The 25332-nt window shown below is 47.9% G+C and overlaps 2 long non-coding RNA genes across 6 annotated transcripts in view; one reads left to right on the top strand and one right to left on the bottom strand.

Moving 5' to 3' along the window:
• LOC147012252 (uncharacterized) overlaps positions 1 to 25332 on the top strand; it is a 71681-nt gene that overhangs the window by 38918 nt on the left and 7431 nt on the right. The window lies entirely within an intron of this gene.
• LOC147012253 (uncharacterized) overlaps positions 2141 to 25332 on the bottom strand; it is a 61567-nt gene continuing 38375 nt past the window's right edge. For all 5 annotated transcript variants that reach the window (XR_015051534.1, XR_015051532.1, XR_015051535.1 and 2 more), the window contains 2 exons: positions 4046 to 4162; positions 2141 to 3141 (listed from right to left, as the gene is read on the bottom strand). This is a non-coding gene — a long non-coding RNA (uncharacterized LOC147012253). The remainder of the gene's footprint in view (positions 3142 to 4045; positions 4163 to 25332) is intronic.

Raw genomic sequence — 25332 nt, forward strand, 5'->3', positions numbered from 1 at the left:
AAATAAATGTTAATCTTTTACTTAAAAAGGAGATTTCAAACACTGTACATACAATGTTTAAATACAGTGCTGTACTCGATTCAGAAATAAACATCAACCTTTCCTTCCATTCACTTTGGGGAACAGGGCAAGGGTTGGAGGAGATGGTGATAGGTAAGGTGGCATGGGGTGTGGTTCGGGGCATTTTAGGAACGTTCCCCAGCAATGTTTTTGTGAATAAACTCCAATGACAACAGATTTATAAAATGAAAATATATAATATTTATAAGTACTCCCTTTATATATACCTTTGGCGCACTTTAGTCACATAGCTTGGGTGGAATTGTGAGAGTTATCTGTGCTGGGTGCCTGGGTCACCACTAATCTCCCTACAGGGTGTGGAGGGGAGTCTCGGTTTGTAGATTACTATATGCGGAATGGGAAGGAGGTGGGGGTTAAAATGCCAGCATATAATAGATAAGATGACTACACAAGAAATAGAATACACTAACGGGAGATGCAAGGAACGTCACATCACACATGCGGACATCCTTCCCGGCTCTTCCTTTTTCCTCTTGTTAAAGGGCATGAGAAAGGAATTTTTGTACTCACAAGGGGATGATGCAACCATTCTCCATCCTCTCTTCAATTTTACTGTCTCTCCATTTATATTTGCCTCTCTGCATATGTAATATGTAGATGCATCCAAACCATGCGCTCTCGTGCTTATGTTCGCAGCGTGTTCGGTTGTTGAGTTTTGTAACCATTTGTGACTTTGTTTATCGGTGTTTGTGGTTAACAACGATATCAATGTGATGTTTTTACTTTGTACCCCTGGTATTCAAAGCTCTTTCTCGAGCATTTATTGATGTAAGTAATAGTTGCAGATGAAAATCAAGATTTCCTTCCACGAAGTAGTTTTTCGCACCAAGTTTGCACTTGAGATTCACAACACCAGGGGGCACAATTTGAATAGGAAATATGGTTTTGAATTCGTTTGGAGGGTTTCTTCCTCCTCTCCATATTCTTCTTCTGCTTTCGCATGTGGCTGTGTTGTACATCACTGCTGGGAGTGCAGCTGTGAAACTGATGGAGTGGTGGATTCAGGATTTTTTTTGAAAAAGGGGGGCCGGGGGGGGTAGGTTCCGGAAAACAAGGGAATGGGTGCATACTCTCCCAGACACGGTATATCTGCTTGTGGTCCGGGGCCCGCTTGAGGACTCCGGAAGATTTGGGATTTTAGATGCTCTCGGGTGCACTCTGAGCATCTTCTACGTGTTGGAAGGGCAAAAAAAAATCACAAGTTTCGATTGTAAAATTGATCTTATTTGCCTTTTTGTTGTTGATTTTGACCTGATTTAGTTGAAACCTGTAGTTTAGCTCTGTCAACTTAAAGGGACACCTGTTCCTCAACAATCATTTTCAACAATTTCTCTGAATGATGTTTTTATTGTCGAGAGTGCTTGCCTGTTAGTGGAAGGGCACAAAATCAAGTGTGATATGCAAATATCGGCTTCACCCAATCAGTGAACTTTCAAAACCCTGATTTCTCCCATTGGCTCGTCCTCCCTTCTGGACTTGATGATGAATTTTCCTACAAATGTGATCCACAAGTCTCCTGTTCCTCTTTTTGCCCCAATAGGTTCTCATGTGCATGTGAGAGTCGACATCTCTCTGGCTATCGTGAGAGTGTGATGGAGTCTGGCAGTTCTCTCAAGCTGACTGGCAGGGACTGCAAGCTGCCCTCTCATGTCAAGACTGGTCCTTCAGTTCGACGTCTCTTGATATTGACACTGCCCGGAATTCCTTCCACACACGTTTGCTTTCCCTTGTGTACATATTTATACCATCTTGTCTGCAGTTATCATAAGCATCCTTGTGCCCCTGGTACACAGAATCCTGTGGTGAGGCATTTGCCTTAAAACATCGAGCCTTCTCTTCCTAGAAGGCAAATCCGACCAAAGGCAACTTCAGATCGTTTCACCAAAGCCCAGAACAAATGTGTATCCACTCTCAGGTGTTCAGGATTAGTCCGAGTATTTCCCCTCATGGTAAATCCAGAACACCAGGTCCACAACAATATTGATGTCATTATAAAACGATGTTAATACTAATAATAATATCCCCTTGTTATGTCCATAGACTCAGGAATCACCACAAATACGTGAAGGAGGTGGGTTTATTTTTATCAAGCCAAGCTCACCAATGTGCATACGCTGAGTCTCAAAAGCCCCTCACAATATCACATCATCAACTTGGGTACAAAACAGATCATGCAGGGGGGTACATGTTCTAAAGCATACATCAGACACAGCACCATTCTCCCCAAGGAGGAAAAACGCCTCAACCAAACTTGACAGATGGACTAAGGGTCACACGATGGAGGTTGCAGTGACTTAATTTGCTCCCTACCCAAGGGGGTTTTCCACCTTGGGTGAAATCCGTGTTAAGTTGTATATCCGTGTTAAGATGGCTAATCATGTCATTTTCCAAGGCTCTGTTTAATAACAAAAGTAAAAACACTCATGATAATAGCACAATATTAATGTTATTACAAAACAGTATTGATGCAAATAATATCCCCCTCCCAAAGGGATTTTCCTCCTTGGACAAACGCCGTGTTCACGTGTATAAACAGCTTATCGTATCCTTCCCAAATACATGAAAGCAAGCTTCGTCTGTGATCATGACCTTTTTCAGGTAATCTTCATCATCCTCTATGTGACTGAGCATTTCTAAGACAAACGCCTTGCATTTGGGTCTGTCATTTTGTTTGAGTTCCTGCAGAATCTGCACCTTATAGGCATAAGGCTTCAGTCTTTTATGCAAAATCCGGTGTACAGTGGTGGTTGGTAGTCCCAGTTCTGTATGCTTGTCAAATTTATTTTCTAGGACTTTGAATGTTGAAATGATTCACAAACTCGTTCAATGTCTGCTGCACTTGTGCATGGTCGACCGGTACTTCTCTGTTTCTGACAACTTCCAGTCTCCTCAAACTTCTTGTCCCACTCTCTGATACTAGTCCGTGATGGTGGATTCCTTCCACACCTTGTAAAGAAATTACGCTGAACTTCCGTGTCGGATCTCGTCTTGATGAACCATTTGATGCACTGAAATTTCGACTGTGGAGTCGCCATTTTCTTTTACATTAAACCACCAGACCTGAAAATACAAAAAAACTTTATGAGTTTCTACATCATATAAAACAAAGGGTGTCATATAATTTATGGTACTAAATAACTAAATATATTAACAACCAAATTTGTCCAGATCTTTTTGGAACACCCTATATTCTGACAAATGGGAGAATGACAAAAGAGCAGGAAGATTTGAAAAAGAGCTCGACAGGACAGAGATTGACAAGGAAGGCTCTTTGGAATGGCTAAGAAGAGGTCAAATTCGTTGGGATGGAGAACGAGTCATCATCAATGCCCAAGACCAAGAACACTACACTAATGCCTTTAATAAATTAGCAGAATTGAGCCAATCAGACGAATGCAGGTTTTGTGGGGAAGAAAAAGAAAGTACCAGTCACCTTCTTTTGGGATGTAAAAAAAACTCATGTCGAAACAGCTGTACACAGAAACACATGACAGCATCTGCAAAGTAATCCACTGGCACATCTGTAAACATTTCAACATCCCAGTCCCATAGCAATCATGGAACCACAAACCAAATCCGATCCTTGAAAATGATCATTTAATGCTCACACATGACAAAATGATCCCATCAAGTGTGAACATTGTAAACAAAGCATTGTGTTCCAGACATGGTGATCAAACACAAAAAGGCAAAGTCAGCATTGTTGATGGAGGTTTCAGTTCCCAATGACTTTAGACTCACTGCTTCAGAAATCAGGAAAATGACCAAATACCAAGATCCGAAAAATTAGGTCGAGAGGACTTGGAAATTGAAGAAAGGCGAAATTGTACCAGTGATAGTTAGAGCTACAGGAATGATAAAGAAACCCCTTACTGAGTACTTAAAAATCATTCTGGGGAATATCACTACAAACGAGCTGCAAATGGAGGCTGTCAGAGGTTCAGTGAAGATTTTGAAAAGAGACCTTGGAACGAGGCTATGAGAAGCAAACTTCACAGTTTGGTTCATGAATCATGATCCTTCACCGAAAAGGAAGTGGAGATTTTGAGTTCTGGGAGAACTCTCTCCCACCTTCTGAAACCTGCAAATGGAGATAACAACCAACAGATAATCTATGTTGATATATTTGAGACACATTACTATTTTTAAGAATGCATTTCAACCCTTGTATCTCCTTTTATGCTGCACATGTTTTTCTTCTCCATCACACCATGATATGTCCCTTATTCTTATTACCCTCAACAGAGGAGAAGATATTACGTTTCGGTCCGTTTGTCTGTTTGTTTGTTTGTCCACACAGAACTTGAGTGTGGTTTTTCTCTGCAACTGCTTGTCAGATTGACACGAAATTGTAACTACAGGAACGACTACTCATGTGGAATGTTGTAATGATAATTATGACGTAATAGGTCACGTGGTGTGGCAGCCATGTTGGAAAAAAGGAAAAACTTTGGACCTCTGTGTCTCCGAAACCACACTGGCATGGAAAAAATTGAAACTTGGCACGTGGCAAGTACTCCTCATGGGGAATAAGTATGATTTTTGTATGATGTCATAGGTGCTTTCCTTATAACATAATTGTGGACGTAGAACACTACATCAAATTCGTATGAAAAATTTTGAGGGTCATCTTGGGATAAATTGGTCAACAAAAAAAATTGATGATGTCATCGGTCACGTGATTTAGCAGCCATATTTAAAAAAAACCCTTCAAAAATCTTCGCTGAAACAGCTGCACAGATCGAGGCAAAACTCTACAACTGTGACCGCCTCCCCATGAGGAACAAAACGATTCCACCTCTGATGTCATAGGTCACATGGTTTGGCAGCCACATTGGAGTTACACTAAAACCTTTAAAATCTTCTCCAGAACGGCTGGACAGATCGAGGGGAAACTTCACACAAATGTTCCCTAAGCGATGGGGAGACCAGGGTGTTCATGAATAATTGATAGATCACATGGTCTGGCAGCCATATTTGATTGAACGAAAATCTTTTTAAAAAATTCTTTCTCCTGAACCATCTTGAAATTGTTAACAATTAATGGATAACCACATTGAAATTGCCACTCTTTCATTTAAATTCTGAAAATTATATTTAAAATACGATTTCAATCACAGATTTCATGCTAGTATCGGCAGGTTAAAAGTGCCTGGCGAACAGAACCGAGTCAGCATAAACACACACAAAGCGCATGCGCAAAAAGCCTCATTTTGCATTCATACGTCATTTCAAAAGTTGTGGATTGGCACACAGTAGCCTTGCTCATGTTCGAAGATGCAATGGGGTATTTCATTTGGAGTTAGTTTGTGTAGGAAAGCAGTATGCTCGCCAGATGGCATTGCAGAGTCAAAGTTGTGAGTTCAAAGCATTGTGAGGTCAGCTCAGTGCAGTGACGTCATACCGCTTTGGGAATGTCATTGTAATCATTTTGACAAGTCTTTGAGGCAAATTTTGCGTGAACCAGAGCACTGCTGTATGTAAGAGAGGAAATTAACATGTTTCTAATGTATGTAATGGATACACATATATATATATATATATATATATATATATATATATATATATATATATATATATATATAAAACTGCACCCATTTTTAAAGGAAATTGCAATTTAAAACGTCCAGTTCATCAAAGTAAATGTGCATGCTGCACCTTGATACGATCGAGGTCAAAATGCATGGTCTTGCAAGTACACATATCTAAATGTAATAATCCTTTCAACAAAACATGTCGGTGACATTGCCTTGGCCATAAAGGACACGAAACTTTCGGTGTTTACAACCCCAAAGATCCGGAAGACCGCTAAAGACCTTTTAAGACCCTTGAGATCTTTAACCCTTTGAACCCTGAGCTTTATCGACTTTCGGCTCCCCCACCCTGGGCTCCCTGGAGACAAATCCGGCTGCTCGGGCATATAGAGGTTTGAATTGCGCCTGGTAAACCGGCCACTTGAGTATATGGAGGTTTGAGTATCAGCTGGTAAAATGGCCGCTATGGTTCAGAGTGTTTAGACACCAAAGATCCTTTAGATCCCAAAGACCTGTTAAGACACTTTAAGACCCTTAAGACCCCTAATACTTAAAAACTCTTCAGACTTAAGACTCTTTCGACCCTTTTGACTCCGAAGATCCCAAAGACCCACAAGAACTTTAAGACCCCTTACACTCTTCAGACATATTAGACAGCTTGAACCCTTGACCATTTTGTGCTTTAGACTACTTGGATCTTTTTAGACCCTTTTTACATGCTTGAGAGTTTCGATCCTTTCAACCCCTGAGACACTAACCACAATTGGAACGTACCCTTTAGGCCATCTATAACTTTTTAAGCGCACACCACACAAACATCTATAGTCTTCTTAAAAAAACATAGCCTATACTATTTTCAGTAAGTAATGTGCAAGGTCAACCTACCCAGAGGGTGGATACTCTACTATCTATAATAAATGATTTAGTTGGGAGGCCTCTGGGGAAATTGCCAAGAGATATTTTATAACTGATTTTCTGAGAAGTTATTATATAGTGTACATGTACACTTAAATTTGCCTGGTGTTGGCTTAATGGTTAGGGTGGTGGGCTTGGGATCCCAGGATCCTGAGTTCAAATCCTGCTTGGCTGTTTAATTAATACCAGGTAGGGTTGACTCTGCCTGTCATTCTTCTGAGGTTGGTAAAATGAGTGCCAGCTTTCTGGTATCCTGTGTCGGGGTGGTGATTTGTCCAGGATTGTGCTCAATAGATGAGGAGACTGCTTAGGCAGCACCAATGATCTGGTGCATGGTGCATCCACGGACTGACGGACTTGAATATACACCCTGTGAAAATTATTTTGTGGGGCGAGGGAGTAGAGGGGAAGGGGTGGGTTTGGAGAAGGGAGGGCAAGGAGTAGGGTGGAGGAACCAGGCTTTGCCTGGCTGTGTATGTGTACCAATGTTGTGTACCTTCGGTAGTATATTGTTACGAATTTGCCGCCCGCCCAGCGTGCGAACAGCCGCTTTAGCCAATGGCGGCCGTCTCGCCCACCGGACGGACAATTCAGTCGTGACTTTCCGGAACAACGCCGAAAACTAGTCACGGGTGTGCTCCAATGCGCACACCACGGCCTAGTCAATGTGCTACCCGCACGCAACAGAGTCAATCGCCAAATTAATCGATATACCTAAGTATTCGCGCGAGTAGCCTACCGAGAGACTGTACCTCAGCGAGGCCTGCTCGGACACGAACCGCTTAAGCGGTTCATTCCGTTCTGGGATAACCGAGCGGTTTATTATCGCGAGACCTCGCTGGACCAAATTCTTTTATCGGCTATTAAAAAGCCCGCTATTATTCCGAGAGCAATACGGCGGTTCAATGGGGAAAGAGGACACAACGAACGGGTTAACATTCACACAATGACATTTATTTATAATAGCACGTATGCAGGCATGCACGTATACATCTGTGCAAGGCAAAGAAAAGCAGAACAAGAAGAACTACAACTGTCTATTATTATTATTTACAAGCACTTACACAGTTCTACTTGCAGGACATGGCGCCACAACATTCACACAAATAAAAGCAAAGAAAGACCCCCTCACAGACAAGGTAGCCAAACTGGACCCGTAGGCCTTTATGTTCAAGGAGCTTGGTTGACCGAAGGAACTCCAAGAGGCCGCCACAGGTTACCTTCACCCTCATGGTGACTTGGTTGGGCGACCCTCGGTGGACCCTCTCAACCGGCATGAGAAAATTCCGCGAATTCACGGAATTCCGCGAATTTATTCACCCAGGAACGTTCCTGAGTTAAGCACAAATCCGTTGAGAAAAAATAGGGGGTATGGGGGGGGGGGGTTAAGTCAATTGTTGGGAGTGATTTCACGCCACCGACGATCTTTATAAAAAAAAAGTATTCCGAGGTCCCTAATACAGATTCCCGGCACTCTGCACTGACGTCATTGCCAGATTCATTAACATAACATTCGGACCACCTTGCCGTATTACTCCTGAAACTCACAGCAGCATTAATCGAGCTAGAGGCGTGGTGTTCCGAGTGTGCAAGGCCAAGGTCGCATCTAAAACATGGCCACATTCAGTAGCCGCAGGCTGTCCCGAGATTGTGATGCTTGTTTGGCTGCACTAATTGACAAGACTTGCAAGAATTCCTGGAAGTGGGAATGGCTGGAGCGTATGCCATGTGGTACGGTGGCTTGTGGGGCTTTCATTCAAAAGATAGCCCAGCCAGGAAAGGCTGTATGCACATGGTGCTCAAAGGAGATTGTTTATGGAGAACGTGGGTACAAGTCATTGGAATCCCATGCGGAGAGCAAGAAGCATCGTGATATTCAGAGAATCTGGGCATCCAATTACAGTCTTCCTGGTAAATATAGCCTTGGGCTTTATACATGTACAGTTATCAGTATACATGTACACAGTAGACATCTATGCTGTCAATGTAGTGTAGTGTGGTGTGGTGCACTTTCACTACAGCAATAAATTATGTTAATTGGCAAGCAAGCCACAACTCAGAATTGGGTCAATCTTGTTAACCACCAATAGCACCTGGCAATGACTCATAGTCTGTGGCTTAGTGTAATCACTGTACCGGTCACTGTATTCACTTTCTGAAGCACGTATTATAAATGGTGATTGGCTTTTCTTTTTTTACTCTGCATTGGCTTTGGGTTTTGCTTTTTCTCCAGGTGTTTCCTCACCTTCTGCTACCTCTTGCACTGCTGCTTCTACTGCCCCCATCCTCTGTACACCGATGCTTACCGTACCAATAGGTGACAGGGTATCCAATGCTCAAGCCATGGTCCTTGCCTTCCTCGCACAGCATTCCCTACCATTCAGCCTTGCCCCTGAACTGATAAGCCTGGCCAAAGCACTCAACCTGGATGCAAAGGCCCCTGGTCAACTCACAATGGACAGGACATCTGCTTCCTACAAGCTTAGGTTTGGACTCGGACATACCGTACATCACCAGTTGATATCAGCACTGCAGAGGGAATACTTCTCTCTGAACATTGATGAGTCAACGAGCACAAACCATCAGAGGGTTTTATGTGTCCTGGGCAGTTACTACAGCCCACTGCATAAGCAGGTCATAGTGCAGCATCTAGAGTCCCTTGTTGTGATCAAAGTGGACGGTGCCTCATAGCACCAGGAACTGGTTAACTTGTTGAAGAAGTATGAGCTACCGTGGAAGAACTGCATATCCATCCTCATGGACTCCTGCTCAGTCATGCGGGGATCCAAATCAGGAGTCAAAGCTCGCATCAGGGAAAACAATGCCCCACACATGTTGGACATAGATGGGGACTCCTGTCACCATGCTCACAATGCGTCCAAGAAGCTGAGCGACCCATTCGACAACTTCGCAGAGCGCATGCTCTCTGACATCTACAATGACTTCAAGTGGTCACCTGACTTAAAGCAGTTCTTGCAGGAAATCTGTGGGCTGATTGGTGTCAGGTATACCATGCCAGAGCGGTATGTCAGTCACAGGTGGCTCTCTGTGTATGATGACAGTGTTGACACTCTGCGGCTGTGGGATGCCTTTGTTTTCTTCTACTTTGGCTTCCTCTCTCAAGCTGATCGCACACACTACTTGTCACGGGTTGTGGAGGTCTACTATCGCAGGCACGTAGACACAAAAGCCAAGGAGAGAATACGCCAGATCCATGATGTTCTGAAGAAGAAGAATATGACCAAAGATGGCAAGGCACGAAAGGAGCATATACTGCAGAGAGTCTTCCACAAGAAGAAATTGATGAGACTGATATTGATGTTCTATACATCAGTGTTCCCGCTGCTGAAGAAGTATGTCCTCCTGTTTGAGATGAAGGCCCCACTGATCCACAAGCTCAAGGACCAGCAGGTGAACCTTGTCCGAGAGTTCATGGCCTGCTTTGTCAAACTTGAGAAGCTGCCATCCTCAGGCAAGAGACTTCAGACCCTCGACCTGGATGAGAAAGCCAACCTGTGACAAGTGAAGAAGATGTTTCTTGGAGTTGGTGTGTCTGAGATTGTCAACACTGCCCGTAGTGGAGATGGAGAAGTGCATGACTTCTTGCAGAGTGTGGAGAACGCCTATGTGACATGTGGAAAGTACCTCCAGAAGAAAATGCCCCTGCATAATGCTGTCCTCAGAAGTGCCTCAGCAATTGATCCACTCAGCAGAGGGCACACTGTCAGCCAGGAGCAGCTCCTGAAGTTGCCATGCCTGGTGACAAATATCCTTGCACCAGAGGAATGTGATGCCTTTGAACTGGAGGGTCGGAGTTTCCAGATCGACTCTAGCCTGCCACTAGCTCAGGAAGATGAGTCTGCTCGCATCGACGACTGGTGGACCAAGGTCTTTGAAGGTGGAAAGTACCCCCTTCTCTCAAGAATGGTGAAGGCTCTGCTGTCCTGCTTCCATGGGCCACAAGTTGAGAGTGCCTTCAATCTCATGGGAGATGTCTTGGATGTCAGATCACACCGACTAAACATGGAGACCTACAGTGCAGTGATGGGTGTCAAGTACAATCTTCGATCATCAGGAAAAACTGCAGTGGAGTACTGCAGTAGGACTGACAAACTGTGACCTGTGCCTGTGCAAGAACATGAGGGGAGCCTACAAAACCTACAAGGCAGAACTGGCAGATAGGAGGGACAAAGAAGAAGAAAGAAGGCGAGAAGTGGGTGCAGCTGCTCAAGGTAAGTTGACCAAGCGCAAGACCAAAGAACTGACTGAGAAGGCTGCAAAGAAGGCAAGACTTACCCACCAACGTGCAAGAAAAAGCACAACCTGAATGAAAAGACAAAGAAGTGAACAATGTTCAGTGGTTAGGCGCCTGTCGACATTATCGACTCAAGAACTCAACAACTAGTGGATGCAACAGTGTTACCAATTGTGAACTTATTATGCAAACTTTTAATGACGTCTGGGTCGGGTCTGGGGAGTCATGGATTCACTGGATCATGGGGTGTGGCACTGCCGGTACCTGTGTGGGAGGACGAAAGTCCAAGTCTTCAGGTCCTTGGTACTTCCAGTCTTGCTCTATGGATGCGAGACTTGGACTCTGACCAAGGATCTGAGACGGAGATTTAATTCCTTTGGTACCAGGTCTCTTCGGAGAATCCTTGGCTATCGCTGGTCGGATTTTGTGTCCAACGAGCGGTTGCTGAAAGAGACTCAGATGAGATTTGTTACCTGCATAGTCCGTGAGCGTCAGTTGCGGCTGTATGGACATGTGGCTCGTTTTCCTGACGCTGATCCTGCTCACCAGATTCTCTCAGCGAGGGAGTCTCATGAGTGGAGGAGGCCTGTGGGCCGACCACGTGCCTCGTGGTTGCAGCAGGTTGACCATCATCTCAAGGAGATGGGGATGGGCCTGGCATCTGCCTGGGGGATGGCCAGACGGAGGCCCCTGGAGTACCGGCGGAAAGTGGACGCAGCAACGCGCTGTTCTGGTACATGCTCCCATACCTGAAGATCGCCGTGGAATTATAACGCGGAGTTATAACTTTTTTCATTTCTACGTTTGCCGTAGAAATTCGACAAGCCGAAACAAAATAACTGGTATAAAAAAAAGAAAATAAAAAATTAGCCCATTCGTTACCGTCCGTCTGGCCGCACGTTCGGCTTAGGGTCCCCCTGCGGTCGCCTTGCGGGCACCTTGCGTCTGCCTTGAAAATTATATGGCCGCTGCAGAAACGCCCTCAGGTCACCGTGCGACATCAAATCAAAGACTGTACGGCACCCCCACGTTTTCGGTCTCCACCATTTATAAATACGCCGTGCAGCTCCCCGAAAAATAAAAACGTGTGACTGCTACATTGTGTGACCGTGGAAATACTGCGGCCGCTTTATAATTGCTAGCGCCCATACATTTTGTAGACCCTCCAGCCGCGAGCCAAATGTGACAGGCCTCATCTCGTGTTTTCACCTTCATTTGTGATGTTTGTTTTTTTAATCATCTTGTGTTTTAATTAATAACAGAAAAGCAATCCGATCACGTGGTGTGACGGACTGTCAGGCAAGGATTGAATTTCACAGCAAAACCAGTTGTAATTTGGAATCTATATATTAATACTGAAGGACCAATTTTGTGCTCCTCCAAGCGGTCCCGTCACGTTTTTCTCGGTACTGTGACCTGGACTGAAAGAAACTTCGTACCTGTAAGAGTGCATTGCACATAGTGGCAACAGTCAACTTTCAACTCTGAAGCCAGAATAAACACTTTTCGTTGAGATGGGGGCGAGGAGTGAAGAGGTGGGGGCGGGGGGATGAAGAGACGGGGGCAGGGAGTGAAGAGGCGGGGGGAAGGTAAGCAAATTTTTGGGCCGGGGTAAGCAAATTGAAAGTGGGAGACGGGGGATGAGTGGGCGGGGGCTGGGGTGAATTAGGCGGAGTTGAGTGTGAGGGGGTGGACAGAGGGTTGGGGCCCAGGGGCAAGTGGGGCGGGGAATCAAGAGACAGGGGTCGGAGAGTGAAGAGGCGGGAGCGGGGCCGGGGTAATTAAATTTTTGGGCGGGGGTAAGCAAATTGAAGGTGGGGGGGAATGGGGCAGGGGCGGGGGATGCGTAGGCGGGGGCAAGCACGCCTTGTCCAGTCCATGTCCCTTGAGTGTGGGTGAGCTGGTGAGAGTGGTTGAATGAACGGAATCCGTCTGTGACGGGGTTTCGGCTAGTATCCATGATTACGTCAGCCCGATGCGTTTGATGAAAGTGAATGTGGTTCTGCGGGCATCATATTTGATGAGCTGCCCTGGGGGCAGCGCTCTCGCAGAGTGCACGAGCGATCGGAACCCAAGCCGGAGTTCGAGCCTGTGTGGACCTTTTGGATGTGGTGATTGTACCAGTTTACATACAATACACCGCCACCGAAGGTCATTTACTCATCTTATTTTACCTTAAACATGGGGAATTCCAGTTTAAAGTGTCCTGAAAGTGGGTTTTCTTTGGGTCCACGAACGGATTAATTCACTCCATTATTTCTTATTGGGAAAATATTTTTGGAATCCGAACTTTTTGCAATCCGAACAGCCTCCTGGAACGAATTAAATTGGGATTCTGGGGGCACCACTATGTATAGGCAAACACCTATACTCCGATCTCTAGCGGTAGGGCACGGTGGACGCACGGTCGATGCAGACTGCCAGGAGGCCATATGTAGGACGCACAGCAGGCGTAGGGGAACCGTGCGTCGACCCTGCGTTGCCCGCAGGTAGTCACACAGACCGCAAGGCCACCGTACGGCGAACGTGGAAATAGTGCGGCCGCCGTAATTTTTTGGGGGTTGGGAAAATTCATTTTTCATTGAGAAGAGCTTACGGCAGCCGCACGAATAATGCAAGCCCACCATACGCCCTACGTACGGTCAACGTGGAACACATCTACGTCATAGCTTGGCTTGTTGAATTGCTACGGCGAACGTAGAAATGAAAAAAACTTATAACTCCGCGCTTTAATTCCACGGCGCCCCTACGGCCTGTAAAATATAGCCAAATGGCGTAGGGCCTCCCTGAGGCCACCTCAGTTTCTCTGCGGCCGCCGCACGTTTCTATCAATTCAGAGGGCGTACAACCGCCGTATCCTCGCCGTAGAGCAAATATGACCTAGGCCTTAACAAACCCACTCATACAGACGACTTAAATAAATTGCCGGCGCTATGACACACATGCAGGGGGGAAGCAAAACCATGTACAATCTTAACCCTTAACTTACAAATTTTACACTAAACCATGGCCCAGGACTGATGGACTCTGTGGGAAAAGAAAAGTACATAGCAATGTCATCCCACAGGCCATTTTGTGAAGCAGGGAGCCAGGCTACTGAAACGCAGTCTCTGGCTCATGAACAAATGCAGGTGACAGGGAATGTGGCTGGCTGCACCAATGCAGTCCTAGGCCTCCCCCTTGAATGAGCGCAGTGAACACAACGGTGCATGGGCTGCAACAATACAGTCTCCGTGTGCGGCTGCCTGCAAGGCAGTCCCTGCTGAACACTAACGCAAGCAAACAAAACGGTGCACGGGCTGCTCATTGCAGTCCCGTGGTGTAGATGGATGGATGGACAACATGGTGCACAGGCTGCCAAAGCAGTCCCGTGATAAGGCTGCCTACAGGGCAGTCCCTGCAGCATGCGTGATGATCCTGGCGCACAAGGTAATGGACAGAAATGGGGGCAAATGCAATAAAAAGGGCTAGTAGGCATGGGGTCAAGGCAGTGGCAGGCAAACTAGGCAAGGCAAGCCCATGCAGAACAGGCGGCTGCAGCACAACAGGCCGGCAGGTGAAGCTGGCCGGCCTCTGGTGTGGTTCCATCAGGTCTGGAGGGAGTGCGGTGGTGCCGGCCGCTCTGAAGGCGGGCTCGGACCAAGCCTACTGTCTCCCCCCACTCTATCGCCTTTGCCTGTCTCTGTCCATACACACTCCCTTAGTTTGCCACAAAACACAACAAAATTTATCCCCTCTTTATTACTTACGAAATCTAATGATTTCGTAAGTATATTGATGACTTCCGTTTCTGTTTGTTTGTTTGTTTGTTTGTATGTTTGTTTGTTTGTTTGTAGGCACGATAACTCGAGAACGGAAGAAGCTACCAATGTTAAATTACACCACGTGATTCAGGAGGGTGATGGCTAGTGCTGATTAGATTTTGGTCAAAATCGGTCAAAGGTCAAGGTCAGTGAGGTCAAACATCCAAAAAATGATAACTCGAGAACGGAAGAAGCTACCAATGTCAAATTACACCACATGATTCAGGAGGGTGGTGGCTAGCACTGAATAGATTTTGGTCAAAATCGGTCAAAGGTCAAGGTTACGGTGAGGTCAAACATCCAAAACATTCGATTTTTGATGGTTTGGTACAGAATCATCGTAGAAACTTCTAGTTTGCTTCGCTACCTTCTCGAGAGACAGCTTTTATTAGACAAGGTCAGAGGTCAAGTTGACGATTTTGTAAGTACCAGTCTATGACTGCTTGTTTTTATTATTTTTATTTCCCGTTTATAATTGTCTTCCCCAACCCCCTTTATCGTCTTTGTCTGGCTAACCTATCCTGTCAGCCCAGCCAACTCCCAACCCCTACGTTCCTTCTCTGGAGGGGAATAGGGAGAGATTAGCGTCCTGTCTCGAGGCCCAACGAAGCCTCAGAATAGCCTCCTCAGAGTTCAGCGATCTACCAAGGTGAGTCCAGCGGCCTACAACGGGCGAAGGGATGGATGGTGCGAAGGGGTACATCTCCGAACTCGCCTAACATTTATTACACCTGTAACTACCCCGGGGCTTTCCAAAAACGCCTCACATTTTAAAACTATCGGTTCTAAAAACCATGATTCCCGTCGACTGTGTTGGTGTCCGTTATAAATTTGGGCCTAGCTCTCAAATTTTCATTCGTGCACTCGCACAATTTCCTGGCTGGGCAACATGGCTCAACCGGCAGGAACTCCCCCTCTGCCAAACTCTAACCATGGCACCCCCAGGCCCGCAGGCTGCCTCCGAGCCACGCTGCTCCCTACAACGCGGGGGGTTGCGCTCTCTGGCATTGCCCCCCTCCGACGCCAACGTGGCGTGTTGATGCCCCGGGTCCCTTTCCGAGGGTCGCCCGTGCCCACTACACTGCCCCCGTGGCATTCTGGCACTACGGGTCCCGTTTCCGACGGGTCGCCCGTGCCCACTACACTATCTTGGGCCCTTGGCCTACTCTGGCCGACTAGTCCGGTGCCTGGGGTGCCCACTAAACAAAACTCACCTTTCCACAGCCACGCTCCCAGCCGGTCCATGAACTCTTGCACCCCTCCAAACGGGTTTCGTGCCTTCTCTCAACACCAACAACAAAACGACCTTCTTCTAGTAAATTTAACTACCCACTAACTAACATTAAACTGACCCCGGGGTCTCTTGGGTGGGAATCACTCCTCCCCCAACCAGTCATTTGCACCATGCATACCACATTTGTTCCACTCACACACTTGGGCCCACTGTCCCACACTCATTCCTCACACACTTTCCATTTCGCAACTCACACTAACACTCTATACTGCCATCCTTCCTAATTAAATCCCCTAACTAACTCGTGCTCCCTCATCATCCCTTATTCTCATGCACGTTCCTTTTACTCTACGTAGCTAAGCTACGTCTCCACTACACATTTCCCGTCTGTCCGTGACTCCGAAAATCCAAAAATTCCCATTTCCTAAAACTACAATAAAACCCCTCGAACTAATCCATTCCACAGGCTCCATGAGGCCTTGTCCCTGCCCCATGAAACCGGTCTAACTAACACTAACCCATCCCCCTAACTAGTTCCATTCCTGTGCCCGCGAGAGGGGGGTCTTCCACCCCTTGCCCGGGAATCCTGTTCACCCGAAGCGAGGCTTGCTTTTTTTTCTTTTTTTTTAAATGTATGCACCAGCACGGCAACTCGCAACCTGCGCTCCTTCCCCGTGACGTCATGGCAGCTGTTCGCGCTTCGCGCACCTCATCCCTCCTCGGACGGTACCATCCGGCAGGGATTTCCCCTCCTGCCGGATTCCGACCATGCAGCCACGACGTCACCCTGCACATTCAAAGCAAGCCTCGCGTTTCGAGGGGTTCCCCCACACAAACACATGTGCTCTACTCCTCGGAGCTTTGCAAACACGCTCGCGTGGAGAACCCATCTGGTCCAAATCCATATCCAGCCTACCTTCTGTCCGTCCGCGGGATCGGCTAATCCACCGCGTGCGTTTACGGACCGGGCTTCACTCCCGCAGGCGCGCACATGGCGGCCTCGTGCATAGCACAGCACGGACCCCACGCGCGCTGCCGTGCAAACCCGGCACGGTTCCCAAAACACCTACGGCCGCTACTCGGCCTTTGTCCACCGTCAGGCACCGTCGTCGTCACACTCTCGCGCACAAACTCCCACGTGCCACGACGCTCACACACCTCACCATGACACTCGGACATGCGGTTGCATGTTCCCGCATACCGATCGCCATCTCCCTCACATACAGCGACCTCACACACCCGGTCCCTCTCACACACGGCCATTCACTCACGCATGCCCTTTCACTCGCACACGTGGTTCCACTCCCACACGGCATTTCACCTGCACAGGGGGTTTCACTCACACACACCTTTTCACTCACGCTCGCCATTTCACTCGCACACGCTGTCTCTTCCACACACGGTGCTTCATCCCCACCCGGTGTGCTGGAAAGCACGCATTTCGGCTCACTCGCAACCTCGCACACCATTTCACTCACACACGCGGTCCCTTCCACACAACGCCTTTCACCCACGCTATGCGCGTGTTGCAGCACGCATTTTGCCACACTTGTAAACACACATACAGGAACAATCACGCTGGGGATTTGTGCCACAAGGGGTTCCGGGGCCTTCACACCCCCCCAAGCTCTGTGTGCACCCGTCAACAGCACTCGCCCCCTCTACCTCACAAAGCTCGACCGGACCCACCTGGTCGAGATCCGCTTCAAGGGGGAATATTCCCTCCCCTTGTTCCTGAAAGAGGCTATCCGGCTGCTTGCACCGGGTCACGAATCATTCCCCGAGCTTCTCCTCATTGTCCTCTACTACTTCCATGTGTGTGTGCTCGTCTTTACTTTCATGTAGTCTCTCCTCTACCGTTTTCATCTCCCGCGTCTCTGTTAATTCTGTCACCTCGTTCATTATCTCCCTCGTCTCCACGTGTCTCTTACACGTCTCAGTCACCCCATTTACTTTTTCCCTCTGTGTAACCGTCGCTCTCTCTCTCTCTCACCTGCACGAGTCTCGCCTTACACATCTCCTGAATTAGTTTGTGCTCCACCGTGGGGCCAACACAGTCCACACTCCCCCCCCCCCCCGTTGGTTCGGTCGTACTGCCACGTGGCACCGCCATTTTGCACTCCACCGTCCGCGCTTCGTTGCACATAATTGCGATTCTGCCCGCCTGCAGGCCTGGCCCCATGCTCTGCATTTCACCCCACAGTGTTTGCATATTTGCATCCATGTCGCCCCTTATTGCATCCATTTTGCCATTCGTGGCTTGTAAATCACCCCACAGATCCAGCGTGTTTGCATCCATCTTGGCGTCCATATCGCACGCATTCGTTTTCATTTCACTCATCAATGCCTTAAACGTTTCCATCATCCATCCGACTTTCCCATATACACTACCCGAGCCCCCCTCTTTTACAATTCGTCGCTCCGTCTCGTCTCCTATACACCACTATCCCCATTGCCAAATTCGTACCCAATCCCCCCAAGGTTCCATGGGAAAGAAGAGCTGAACTACATGCAATCTTACACTTACATCGTGACAAGTCTCGTTCTCGAGTCCGACAGGAGGGCAAGTCCAGCAGTCAGCAATCATCCCGACAGTGGATGGTGCGAAGGGGTCTTCATCAATCCTAACTACGCTAATATTGTTACACTTTTAAACTTTCCCCGGGGTTATACCCTGCCAAGAAGCCTTTGTTAAACTATGGGGTTCGAAAAACCCAGTTACAAATTCCCATCGCCTACGTGTTGGTGCTCTCACAATTTTGGGCCTTGCCCACCAAATTTTCTTTCTGTGCCATCGTACAATTTCGTGGCTGGGTAGTGTGGCTCCACTAGCAGGTCTGCCCACCTGCATATTCACCATGAGCACCCCCAGGTCACTGGAGCTGCCTCCGAGCTTGCCTGCTTCTCACCCTAACCTGGGGGATGCTCTCACTGGCACTTCACTCTCGATGCCCACTTGACATTTTGGCGCCCCTGGTCCCACTGCTCGGGCACCCGGTCCCAATGAACACTACACTGGCACGCCAGGCCCCTCTCCTTGGGTACCTGCGTCCAGGAATACACTAATGGCCCCCTGGAACTACCCACGGCCTCACCTAGCCGACAAACCCCAGCGCCCAGGGTGCCTGCTTCATCTGACCACTACACTCACAAGCCATACCCCCAGCCGGTCCATTATCTCCTGCACCCTACACACAAAAATGTTTTTAAAAACTTTCCACAATCAGCACCAACCGCATAACGACATCCATGTGTAGGTAAATTTACTTAATCCCTCTACCTAACTTTAAACTAACCCCTGGGTTTCCTTGGGTGGGATCCACTCCCCCATTCAATCCTTCACACCATGCATTATATTCATCACACTCATACCGGCCATTGCCCTACCCTCACACTCATGTCATCAACCACACACAAACACATTTCCACTCACTGACACAGCATCACCTAACTACATCCCCATAACTAACTCGTGCACCCTCATCATCCCTTATACTAATGCACGTTCCATTTAACTCAATCACTAAGCTACGTCCCCACTACACGTTCATGTCTCTACCTAAGCAGTCCCTATTGTCGCTCTTGGTCCCTAAATTTATCCCAGCCCTCCCTCATGGTCGATACTTCGGTACCCACATAGAGGCGACCATCGCTGGCACTCCCATGTGGACCTAACAATGCCAACCCCCTTAGGCTAGTGCTCCTTTTCCCGGAGTATGTGTGGGGCTGTTTCACCACTGCACTCCACACATGGGGGTTACTGTCACCGTCTCCTATGATAATGAGCCCTCTGCGTCCGCAGAGGTGCTCAGTCACATGTCTGTTGCAAGCCAATTTGTGTTTGAATTCTTGCCACTGGGAGTTGGGGTTTTCCCACAGGGAACCAAGCCATGCTCGCCACGCCCATTGCTCATGCCGGGGGGGGGGGGGGGGTACCGTGCATATTGCACACCTGGTCCCCGTGGAAAAAAAAATTGCAGCCAAATCCGTTCTGTTTCGCCGTCCGTGCTCCAGTGATTTATCTGTCACGGAGCGTTTACATGCTGGTCCCTCTGAAACCATCAACACATCGCACCACCGTCCGTGCTTGAGCGGTCGGCAAAGTGCGGACCGTGCACACTCCTGGATATGCCGTTCAAGCGTCTCTTGCGGGGCATGGTTTCCAATACAAGTCTGTCCGGCTCAGGAGGTTCGCCCCTCCGGTCCGCTACTCCCGTCCGGGTCGATCCGTGTCCCACTCTTTCGTGTGCACTCATTCATGTTATGTCACATGCACTCCGTACATACTCCGGCACATTGGGCACTCCAAGAAACCCGAGTCCTTGATTTCCCCCAAGCTCGACACACACCCAATCGCATCATGTACGTGCCCGCTCTCGCCATGACTCACCTTCGTTATACTCACGTCCTCCCGTTCTTCCAGTACTCTGTCACGCCGCAAATATAACACGTCCATGCATTCAACAATCTCTTCTTTTACTCCACTACCTGTTTTGCTTTAATTTCAATAACCTCGATTTTTACCTCATCCACCTCCTCTTTGACCATCGTTAATTCCTGATGCGCCCCTTGTATTTCCCCCTCTAACGTCACCTTCGTTGTTTCTATTTGTGTTTCCATTTCCCGTTCCTTTGTTCCCATCGTCTGTGCCACCTCCTCTACTCTCTTCGTCAGTTTCTTGTGTGTGATTTTACATTCGTTTTTAATTGCCGTCATCTCTCTTGTTTCCTTCCTGGCGGCTCTTAATTCCTTTTTCGCCCCAGTGTTCTTCTCTATTTGTTCTTGTGTGCTGTATACGTACCTCTACCTTGTAGTAACTGTCGACTGTACATCCCGATCGGGACACGAACTGTACTGTACAACTCGGTAAGTGGCTTAAGCACTTAAGCAAGCACTCCAACCTAACACCTGGCTTGGCAAGCGATTACCAATTGCCATTGATACAACTATGAACACGGAAATGCCCATGCAATGTCTGAATTGGTAAAATCAACACTTTTTTTTAGGAGTCGGAAATGCTGACACTTTCAAATCTGGAGCTTACATTTTGTGATAATGCTGAGTTTAAGAGATTCTCTCGGTTATTCATATGCGCAAATGAAATAAAGCCACAAATGCTGGCGTCTCCAGGCGTTTATAAGCACTGCAATATACCCAGCGATTTGTAGCTATGATGAACAGGCAATCGATAATATGAGTGAGGAAAGTGAGAAAAAAACTTTATCGTTAAGAAATCGTTGCGGCCTGTTCCAAGCAAAGCATGGTTGAGCAGGCCAAAAACATGGTGGGTTCAGACCCCAGCGAGGTTACACAGGAAACACCTGAAGACCCGAGACAGTGAGGTGGCCGAGGATCACCTGAGGAAGGATATAATTAAATAAGGCCGTTAATCATCTTAAAAAGGGGTGTTTTAATTAACGCAAACACCCAATTTTCACTCTTGCACTTCCTTGGAGTTTTCTTTGTATGCATGCAAAGTTTCAGGCTGTTAGGTGTTATGGTTTTGGAGTTATGAAGGAGACACACACACACACACTGCCTTTTATTGGTATAGATAGATATATTGTTACGGATCTGGAAACCATATGCATTCAAACATCCAGATGTCCCAAAAGTCAGTTATTCCATTAAGTATATGTGTAGTCAGATCCCCTTTCTTGTCTCGTGGGAGAATGAAAGGTGTGCGTGGCGATGTTCTTTTAGTTAGGTTAAATAAATCTCGACCATCCAACAAACCATCCAACGAACCATCCAACAAACAAACCAACAAACTGCTACTGAACAAGCGCTTCACTCGCCTAACCGGCAACTCGCTGTCTGAGGCAGAATCTCTGCGCAGTTCCTATTCGGCTTCTCCAAACACTCCAACTCTTTCTTGACGGGTCCTCACACGCGTGGAGTGGGCGGGCTTTCTCCAGGCATGGCCGAAATCTCACCCAGAAAGGGCGGACCCATAGGAGCTCCGTCCAATCAGGGTGGACAGTGACGTCTGTTCCACCGAGCCCCCGCCCCGTTCGGGGAGGTCCATAAAAATACGACACGATCCTCAAAGGGAGTTGGTTGGTGTGCATCGTGCGGTTTGAGCTGGAGTCTAGGGCGTTCGAGTGAAGTTCTGCATTTGGCTGGCGTTCGCTGGAGTTTTTCCTGGATCCCGTCCGCGACCCTGATCTCCGCCCTGGGACTCCGACTGCTCCAATCGGGTTCCTCCACGGGCACGAGCCCCACGCGTGTGATTGTGGGCCGAGCCGCACGACCATTAGCAGGTGCCGCACCGCAGAGCACTCCCTCCCTTCAACGTGCAGGTTCCCAAGAGAACTGCGACCCCCAGCTCGTCTCTCCCTCTCTTGCTTCCGGGGTCTTTTAATAAATCGTCTGAGTGTGTGGGCCCGTCTTATAAGTAGAAACTGTATAAGTGTTTTTGAACATTGTAAATTATTGCTTGTATATTCCGCGGTAAGCTTGCTCTGTGTCCTCTTTATTGTAAATAAAACCATTAATAGAAATGTTCCCAGTTCGTTTCCGTCCTTTCTTTCATTGGTCCAGCATGGTTTGGATCTGAGTTTTAGCCAGGTCTTTATACCCGATAATCGGTTCATCCTAGCCGGTACGTTGTTGGCAGGCCCGCTCGACTGCATCCGAGCCGGTAAGGTAGTTAGCAGCTGGTAGTCGGTAGAGTGATCCGGCTTGGGCAAGACGTGCCGAGGGCGTGGTTCCCCGGTAGATGACACCGCATGGTTAATTAGGTAAATTGGTTCGAGACAAAAAGACCCTGCACCACGTGGTTGAGATATTGGCGTTCCATGGTCGGTTTAGTGACCCGCCGGCACACGGAATTATCTGGAGTGACGGCCTACAATTCCGGGGAGTCTGGTGTGAGACGACGTAACCTCCCCCACCTAGTGGTCATTCTCGCCACCGGACCCCTGCCCGCAACAACATATATATTGTTACGAATTTGGAAGCTTACTGCACTCAACATCCAGGTCCTATAGAACAATTATATCGGAAAGTATGTGTTTTTCGTTGGGGTCCCCGTCCCGTGTCTAATGGGTGATTACATGTACATGCGCTGCGAAGTGACTTTGATAGTCAGGGTTTTCGTTTATTTTTACACCACCATCAACTACAACAACATGCCTTCACCTCGCTTCCTCACACCGACACCATTGTCTGCGTGCATGTCAGCACGTACGTGGGCGGAGCCCACGCAGGATAATGTTCCTCTGCCTGTTTGGTGGGCGGAGCCCACGCAGAATAATGTTCCTCTGCCTGTTTGGTGGGCGGAGTTCAAGGAGGAGCCTCGCGACGGTGAGAAAGGCGGTCCGCCTGACGTCACCACGCCCCCGGGCCAATCGACGGACTTGCCGCACGTTTTGGCCAATGACAGGGCGACGAGCGATTCTGCGCGCCAAAACTGTCCAGTGAGGGAGAGCGGAGGCACTCCCCCCCACCCTCGAGACAGGGTGAATAAGGGTGGGGCACGATCGGACCACGAGAGCTTGAGCTTGAGAGATCCTGCCTCCAAAAGAACCACAAGGGGTGCGTGCTGGCTCTCTGTCGGTGAACTAGTGAGTGTTTGAGATAGTTGTTGACCACTGAGCAGGCAAGGTTGTGGTCAATCTGACGGGCAGGTTGAACGAGCATTGGGGTTATCAGTCCTCGCTTTGACGTTCAACTCAAAGAATTGGGGAAGTGGCAGAGAAACCTCCTGCCTTCTCAACAGTTTAGGATACAGAGGAGAGGTTTTGGTTGCCAGGACGAGCGCCGTGCGGAGCTCAGGAGGCTGATCGCGGTTCGCTGGTGTCTGGATTCTGCTCGCCTCTCGCTGGTGCCTGGTTCGAATCGGCTCGCCCAAACCACACGAGGTGGACAGGTCCGAGGCAGGCTCTGGTCTTCAGCTCGCCTTTCCCTCCGAGCTGGAGGCCTCAATAAAGGCTCTGGCCACCGTTTATTGTGTGTGTGTGTGTGTGTGTGTGTGTGTGTGTGTGTGTGTGTGTGTGTGTGTGTGTGTGTGTGTGTGTGTGTGTGTGTGTGTGTGTGTGTGTGTGTGGCGCCAGTCTAGTAAGTAGGAATTGTATAAGTGCTCTTTGCTTGTACATAAATTGCCTTGCATCTCCATATTCGGATAACTCTGCTTCTTGCGTGCCCCCTTGCCCCCATTATAAATAAAGCCATGTGTTAAATGCATCAGTTCGTTGCTGTGTTTCCTTCCATTGGCTTTGCATGACGCATGTTGGAGGATTAGCAAGGACGTTGTTGCCGCCGTAAGGGGACATTTGGACCGACGGATCTCGGTGATCATCCGCTCGGGTCGCACATGGTTCGAGCACGCGAGCAGCTCGTTCCGTACGAGCGCATTCGAGGGTGTAAATACTCGGTAAACTCGCCACGTGGAGCTCAAGGTATTTTGAAGATTGGCAAATAACCCTGTACCACGTGGTGTAATTATTGACGATTCACGGTCCGGGAAGGGACCCGTACTTGTCGGAGTTTTCCGAAAGGTATGATCTAAATTCCGGGTGTCCGGTAGAGTCGACTCTGCAGCTCCATCTAGCGGTCGTGCTCGTCGCCGATACCTGGTCTGCAACAATATATATACATATATATATATATATATATATATATATATATATATATATATATATATATATATATATCATCCGTTATGATCCGCATACTGATTTGGCATAGGTTTTACACCGGATGCCCTTCCTGACGCAACCCTGATCACCTCTTACGACACAGGGATAAGGATTGGGTTTTGCCATGATTCCGGGCTGCCCTCCACCCTCTCATCGCGCAGCCCATCGCAGAGCTCCCGTCCTCAAGCGATCCTCCAACCCAAGCCTCCGAGTAGCCGGATTACAGGCGCACGCCACTACACCCGGTGTATATGTATGTATACACACACACACACACACACACACACACACACACACACACACACACACACACACACACACACGCCATCTCCTGTGTACACTTGAGATACTTTGGCTTTCACTGAATGAAGATTATAATGAAAGTCTTGGAAACGGATGTGTGTGAGAATCGTTACACTTTAATGAATATCTCCTGCTTCGTAGTCAGGTGCACAAACAAGCTGTTTCTTATTTCAGGCCTTAATAATGCAGACTGCTTCAACCTCATGACCACCATAATCATCATGCCGCTTTTGGCAGAGCAGGTTCTGTTTCATGTGTCTCGTTTTAGTTAGCTTGGCAAGCAAAGATCTCAAATCTTTCCTTCCAAGCTGTGTAATTGGGGTTTGGTTTGAGTTATTCTTTGAAAGAGAATTCGTAAACCACCACGATCTATAAACGCATCCTTTACTTTCGAGAATAATTTAGCTGTTGCATCATTTATTTATAATGCATGGTATCATGTCAAAGTCTTAACATTTTCAAAAGGTGTTCTTGTATCTTTAATATCCTTGAAGGGGGAGGAGAGATAGAATGAAAAAAATTTAAGATCATGCCCAAAGAGCCGTGGGAATCGAACCGACACCAG

This window comes from Eptatretus burgeri, chromosome 15, assembly GCF_056783735.1.
Source record: "Eptatretus burgeri isolate ZD-2024b chromosome 15, Ebu_testis_v1, whole genome shotgun sequence".
Lineage (NCBI taxonomy): Eukaryota > Metazoa > Chordata > Myxini > Myxiniformes > Myxinidae > Eptatretus > Eptatretus burgeri.